The sequence below is a fragment of the Salvelinus sp. IW2-2015 genome, unplaced genomic scaffold (assembly GCF_002910315.2).
Source record: "Salvelinus sp. IW2-2015 unplaced genomic scaffold, ASM291031v2 Un_scaffold16442, whole genome shotgun sequence".
NCBI lineage: Eukaryota > Metazoa > Chordata > Actinopteri > Salmoniformes > Salmonidae > Salvelinus > Salvelinus sp. IW2-2015.
The window spans coordinates 201,158-208,410 of NW_019957588.1; the positions used below are offsets into that span (position 1 = coordinate 201,158).

Consider the following 7,253-nt stretch of genomic DNA (forward strand, 5'->3'; position numbering starts at 1 on the left):
CCAGTGTTTTTAATTGCTATATTGTATTTACTTCGCCACTGTGGCCTTTTTTATTGCCTTTACCTCCCTTATCTCACCTCATTTGCTCACATTGTATATAGACTTGTTTTTGTACTGTATTATTGACTGTATGTTTGTTTTACTCCATGTGTAACTCTGTGTTGTTGTATGTGTCGAACTGCTTTGCTTTATCTTGGCCAGGTCGCAGTTGTAAATGAGAACTTGTTCTCAACTTGCCTACCTGGTTGAACAAAGGTAAAATAAAAAATAAATAAACAAATAGCCTACAGCTGTGTCGGTCCAGAACTCACTGGCAGGGGAAATTGAGGGCCCAGAATATTTTATACAATGTTTCAAGTTCGTTATAGACAGGCCATGTGATTTATAGGACATTTATTTGCAATGTTTTTATTTGTTGGCTTTATGTAGGCTATTTTTTACATAGTTGGCAATGGCAATAAAAGTTACTTTTAGATTTGTATAATTTTCATTTAGATAGAATGTAGATTAATCACAGACAAAGATTTTGAGATACTATTATCAATGAAATGAAACTGTTCCATGAAAAGGTGCATATGAAAATCATAACTGGCACGCAGATCGGTAGAAATGGTAAGATAACTTGGCCTCCAAATGGAAAGGTTGCCGACTGCTTGTGTAGCCTATTACCAGCAACGTCAGAATTTACAAAGGCCAGCAGGAGGTGGTGGTTCGGAAGAGTTCTCTCTCTTCTGGTTGGGCGATAATGATGTAATGGCATGAAAATAAATTCGCTGAATATTATACAATGACTTATCAACAGCTCTAACAATTTGACCCCCACAGGAAATCTACACGGGCAATTATAGAATATACTATATAGCCTAGAAACCTGGTTAAACTATCATTATGACCTCATGGATGGCCAGTCCTTGTATTCATAGTGTAGTGAATTCAGGGGGTAGCCCTGAGCTGAACTCAAACCTGGGTGCAGCGACTGTCAAGCCAACACATTATAACTGTTACGCCAAGATGTCTGAACTTCTTCACGAGGTCGCTAGGTTTTGGGTTAAGGTTGATACAATAGCTTTCTCTATGAATTTGAGAGTGGTTACATTTCTCCAGCCCCCATCCCTCAGCTGTTTACCAAACCAAGTCTCTAGGCAGCCATTTAGTTTCTGTTTAAATCCTAGGTTGTCCCTTTAAAAAAGCCACAGAACAATCAATCAACCAATCTGCAGTTCAAACAATAACGAAGCTGTAATTCCACCACTGTTTTGCTAATAAGATGATGGATGGGGCTGGAGAAATGTAACTGGTTTCAAATTCATAGACAGACCTATGGATGCAAGGACTGACCATCCATCATATCAACATTATAGATTTAACCATGTTGAGGCTATACAGTGTTGGTTTACATTGTTTCTAGACATTGGAGTAAAAAAAGCTTATTTGGGGTTCTGATGGGGTACAACAGTTGAACTAAGATCATGAGGCATGTGTTATATTCTTCAAGAATCAATGGCTATAAATAAATAATTTAAAAGTCAAAATATTGATGTAGCAATTGCAAATMTCCCCTTTAACACCACACATCAGTTCAACAACTGCAGAGTTTGTGCCTCTGTTTTTAAGACAATACTTACTAGTGTTAATCAGGGCCCATTCATCGTTAGAACCATTGGATGCCTTAAGATGCGTTTGGGAAACCGGGCCCAGAAATCCAGTTTCCTCCTCCTCCTTTCTCACTCAAAAAAATGCATCCTCCTCTTTCTCTTCCTCCTCTTCTTTTACTGTAACACCCTCCTCATCTTTCACTCTGAACGCGTCTTTCTCTTCTTTCACTGAAACGTCTTTCTCTTCTTTTTTCACGGTAACAGCCTCACCCTCTACCTGTTTTTGTAGTGTAAAATCCTTCTCTTCCTCCTCCTCTTTCACAAGAGCTTCTTTCTCCGTCCAGCAGACCACCTCTTCTTTATTAGGAGGAGAGTAGCTTAGTGAACTCATGGTCGGGGATAATAGCTAGTTAGCATTAGTGAAGGAGCGTCCCGTCCACTAGATTATACGTCACACTGGCAGCATCGCCTGAACCTAAAAGATGCAAATCGCTGCTGCTGACTGGAGTGGGCAACGCAGTTGAGGAACCAAAAGTTTATTTTTCATTTATTTCATAAAAGTTTAAAATTATATTAAGTCGTTCAAAGAGAAGCATGCGTTGATTGATTTGTGTTTAATGAGTGAGAATTTAAAACAAACTTTACACCCACTACATATTTGCATTGAACCATACTTCTGACATGGATAATTTTGACCCCAGAGGCATATCTTTTATCATAGCCTAAATGTGGTTTATTCAATTCTTCCAATTTTTCATGACTTTGTCAATCAACTTGTTCTTAATAAACCTAAATCATGGTTTAGTGTTTCTGTATCAATATGGACTTTTAACAAATTCAAATCCTTTGGAGTCATTTTGACCCCAGCCAAAAGCACCTTTGATAAATAGGACGTTTATTTCAAATCAAAATCACATTTTATTGGTCACATACATGTGTTTAGCAGATGTTATTGCGGGTGTAGTGAAACGCTTGTGTTTCTAGCTCCGACAGTGCAGTAATATCTAACAAGTAATATCTAACAATTTCACAACATATACCCAATACACACAAATCTAAGTATTTGAATCTAGGTTTCTCTGTCGACACGATCCATCCCACCAGAGGGTGGAGGTGCAACTGTATCAGTGGTTTTGACCAGATAGACACCTGCAGACACACAGTATAGTGCCTCCATGTACTCTCCTAAGATTGGACTGTTCTATACCACGTATCACGTGACTGTGTACAAAACTGCCAGCGGTAGAAAACTCTGCCAGTGGAATACAGTGCATTTGTAAAGTATTCAGACCCCTTCACTTTTCAACATTTTGTTACGTTACAGCCTTATTCTCAAATTAAATAATTATTCCCGCTCATCAATCTACACACAATAAACCAAAACTTGTTTTTTTTGCATTGAAGGTCACCAAGAACATAGTGGCCTCCATCATTCTTAAATGGAAAAAGTTTGGAACCACCAAGACTCTTCCTAGAGCTGGCCGCCCGGCCAAACTGAGAAATCGGGGGAGAAGGGCCTTGGTCAGGGAAGTGAACAAGAACCTGATGTTCTCTTTGACAGAGCTCCAGAGTTCCTCTGTGGAGATGAGGGAACCTTCCAGAAGGACAACCATCTCTGCAGCACTACACCAATCAGGCCTTAATGGAGCAATGATTAAATTGTCAAAATGTATTTCAATGGACAATTCTGTGAACTGTTCTGTGAAAGGTGTCGGCTAGAGATGACATGCAGGAGCTTGCAGGGATTTGTAGTCTTGCATGTCGTCTACTTTGATGCTAATTAGCATTTTAGAATCCGAGAGTAAAGAGAGACAAATATATTGATAAAGTATTTGTATTTATTATGGATCCCCATTAGTTCCTGCCAAGGCAGCAGTTACTCTTCCTGGGGTTTATTATGGATCCCCATTAGTTCCTGCCAAGGCAGCAGCTACTCTTCCTGGGGTTGATTATGGATCCCCATTAGTTCCTGCCAAGGCAGCAGCTACTCTTCCTGGGTTTTTTATGGATCCCCCATTAGTTTCCTGCCGAGTAAGGTCAGGGAGCGTGCCAGCCTGCCTGAACAGCCCATTTCAAGCAAAAAGTATAAATGATGGGTTATGTTTAACAGGTATAAATGATGGTTTATGAACTAACAGGTATAAATGATGGGTTATGAACTAACAGGTATAAATGATGGGTTATGAATTAACAGATATAAATGATGGGTTATGAACTAACAGTTATAAATGATGGGTTATGAACTAACAGTTATAAATGATGGGTTATGAACTAACAGGTATAAATGATGGTTTGAACTAACAGTTTAAATGATGGTTATGAACTCACAGTTATAAATGATGGGTTATGAACTAACAGTTATAAATGATGGGTTATGAACTAACAGTTATAAATGATGGGTTATGAACTAACAGGTATAATGATGGTTATGAACTAACAGTTAAAATGATGGGTTATGAACTAAACAGTTATAAATGATGGTTATAAACTAACAGTTTATAATGATGGGTTATGAACTAACAGTTTATAAATGATGGGTTATGACTAACAGTTATAAATGATGGGTTATGAACTAACAGGTATAAAATGATGGGTTATGAACTAACACATCCCTGCGAGCCCAGGCATTTCAATACATTCAGGATTTCTTACGTTCATGTGCAATATGCAAATATGATCCTTGCAATTATTCTATGTTCTTTGGCAATTATTCAAATATTTTCAAGTACATTTCATGAGAGGTAACATAATAATTAATAATTTCTGAACAATCATTTTTTATTTAATGTCTATTAATAGTAACTTATCAACTTTATTTCACTTGGTGATGTTTCATTATAGAGAACATAACATGACAATACATGACACCTAAGTTGTTGGACAAGTCATGTTATTCTGGTTAAACCAGTGGGAGACTAGTTGATTAAGGAATGGGGATTTTTTTTCAATTAGGAAAAAGATATGTCATGTTTTAGCTCATACCCCAGCCAGCATTGTGAATGGTTAGGAAATCAATATGTCATGTTTTACTTGTACCCCAGTCAGCATGGTGAATGGTTAGGAATAATATGTCATGTTTCTTGTACCCCAGCCAGCATTGTGAATGGTTAGGAAAAATATGTCATGTTTTACTTGTTACCCCAGTCAGCATGGTGAATGGTTAGGAAATAATATGTCATGTTTTACTCGTACGCTCAGCCAGCATTGGGAATGGTTAAGAAATAATATGTCATGTTTAATTCGTACCTCAAGCCAGCATTGTGAATGGTGTCTTAAATGTAAAATGTAAATGTGTCTGATGGCAGTGACAAACTAGACCATGGCAGTAAATCTAATACATAGGTGTTTTTAGTCATGCATGAAAGGGGTGGTTCTGTGGTTATAAGTTACATCTCTGGACATGCTGGCAGGGTCTGAATCAAACCTAATGTCCACCTGACACACTGGCAGGGTCTGAATCAACCCAATGAACCACCTGGCACACTCAGGGTCTGAATCAAACCCAATGTCCACTGGCACACTGACAGGGTCTGAATCAAACCCAATGTCCACCTGGCACACTGACAGGGTCTGAATCAAACCCAATGTCCACCTGGTACACTGACAGGGTCTGAATCAAACCCAATGTTAAAGGGGAGGGAAGATTGGTCAAGAGGGTGATGATTATTGTTGTTCTACTGCCTGATTGTTATGCAACAACACTGTTTACAAAAGCTTTGTTAATAAAGAACAAGAAGGARCACACACTGTTTACAAAAGCTTTGTTAAATCAGCACAACAGTTTTCAGCTGTGCTAACATAATTGCAAARGGGTTTTCTAATGATCAATTAGCCTTTTAAATGATAAACTTGGATTAGCTAACACAACGTGCCATTGGAACACAGCAGTGATGGTTGCTGATAATGGGCCTCTGTACGCCAATGTAGATATTGGATGAAGAAAATCTGCCGTTTCCAGCTACAATAGTCATTAACAACTTTAACAATGCCAACACTGTATTTCCGATGAATATGATGTTATTTTAAWMGYKKAAAAAATTMYWTTTRRTTAAAAAACAAGGACATTTTCTAAGTGACCCCAAACTTTTGTACGGTAGTATACATCTATCTACCTGACGTATTGTTACACCATGWAGGAGCAGTATAGACCTAGTCTGTTCATTATATACATCTACATGATGTATTGTTACACCATGTAGGAGCAGTGTAGACCTAGTCTGTTCATTATATACATCTACATGATGTATTGTTACACCATGTAGGAGCAGTATAGACCTACTGCAGCTAGCTACTTATTAAGATTTAGTATGACTTAAATGAAACTGCCTTAAATGTGCTGTAGTAAAAAAAATGTATTCGCACTAATCAACCYACACATTCKGGTCTTTGTATGTCTCAATATAATAGTATTATTTAATTAAATCCATAAAAAAAAAATCTTGGTCTGAAAATAAAATATGATCCTCAACTGCGTTTCCCACTCCAGTCAGCAGACYGCGATGTGCATTTTTCAGGCGATGCTGCTAGCGTGACGTATAATCTAGTGGACGGTTCTTCATAAACAGCTAGTCAACCACCTCGGTAGCTTGCTAGCCAACATAGCATAAAGATTCAAGCTATTTATACGCTTTTGGTGTATATTACCTACTGTGTTTTAGACACACTTCTGTCGTATCTACTTGTTCGCCTATTTAATTTAATATTACGTTATTTTGTATTAGTCAGCTATAGTAGCTGACTGGTTAAGTTAGCACTGGCCTAGTCGCTAATGATAGCTAGCTAGCTAACATCCCCGAACATGAGCACCCTAAACTACTCCCCTCCTGTTAAAGAAGAGGAGGTCTGCTGAACGGAGAAAGAAGTTCTGGGGTTGAACATTGTCGTGAAAGAGAAGGAAGAGGAGGCTGTCACAGTAAAAAAAGAAGTAGAGGGTGAGGCTGTTACAGTGAAAGAAGAAGAGAAAGACGTTACAGTTAAAGAAGAGGAAGATGAGTTCAGAGTGAAAGAGGAGGAGGATGTTTCAGTAAAAGAAGTGAAGGATGCTGTTTTTGGAGTGAAGGAAGGGGAGATTACTGTCACATTGAAAGATGAAGAGGAGGTGATATGAGATCTGATTAACACCAGTAAGTACCGTCTTAAATGTGTTTTTAACTTTGGATATTCAGAGTTGGCTCGTCAGTACCTCTTCAACAGAGGSCCCTGGGATGATGACTGGTATGTCTAGAATCAGACGACGTAGAGAGCAAGCTACCCCTTGTTTRCTCTATTCCGTTTCCAAAAAGTGACTTAACCTTTCTGAACCACCCATCCCGGATCCGGGATAATMGTCATCAGCAACGCTGAATAGCATAGCGCCACAGTCAAATAATATTACTAGAAAATATTAATATTCATGAAATCACAAGTGCAATATTGCAAAACACAGCTTAGCCTTTTGTTAATCCACCTGTCGTCTCAGATTTWGAAATMATGCTTTACAGCGAAAGCAATACAAGCGTTTGTGTAAGTTTATCGATCGCTCGACAAAACATTAAGTACACTTAGCATCAGGTAACTTGGTCACGAAAATCAGAAAAGCAATCAAATTAATCGTTTACCTTTGATGATCTTCGGATGTTTTCACTCACGAGACTCCCAGTTAGACAACAAATGTTCCTT

At 38.3% G+C, this 7,253-nt stretch overlaps 2 protein-coding genes and 1 long non-coding RNA gene across 8 annotated transcripts in view; 1 reads left to right on the forward strand and 2 right to left on the reverse strand.

Annotated features, from left to right (window-relative positions):
* LOC112080693 (zinc finger protein 180-like) overlaps positions 1-2,024 on the reverse strand; it is a 48,260-nt gene extending 46,236 nt beyond the window's left edge. The window contains exon 1 of the mRNA XM_070442665.1: positions 1,729-2,024. The gene's annotated coding sequence lies outside the window, so the exon portion shown is untranslated. The remainder of the gene's footprint in view (positions 1-1,728) is intronic.
* Positions 1-7,253, forward strand: part of LOC139027457 (uncharacterized) — a 135,500-nt gene that overhangs the window by 67,649 nt on the left and 60,598 nt on the right. For 2 of the 5 annotated variants that reach the window (XR_011479544.1, XR_011479545.1), the window contains exon 3: positions 6,634-6,718. This is a non-coding gene — a long non-coding RNA (uncharacterized lncRNA). Of the gene's footprint in view, positions 1-6,489; positions 6,613-6,633; positions 6,719-7,253 lie in introns of all 5 variants that reach the window. The other 3 variants (XR_011479543.1, XR_011479546.1, XR_011479547.1) reach the window with 3 other exon arrangements.
* LOC112080695 (zinc finger protein 180-like) overlaps positions 1-7,253 on the reverse strand; it is a 273,956-nt gene that overhangs the window by 46,236 nt on the left and 220,467 nt on the right. The window lies entirely within an intron of this gene.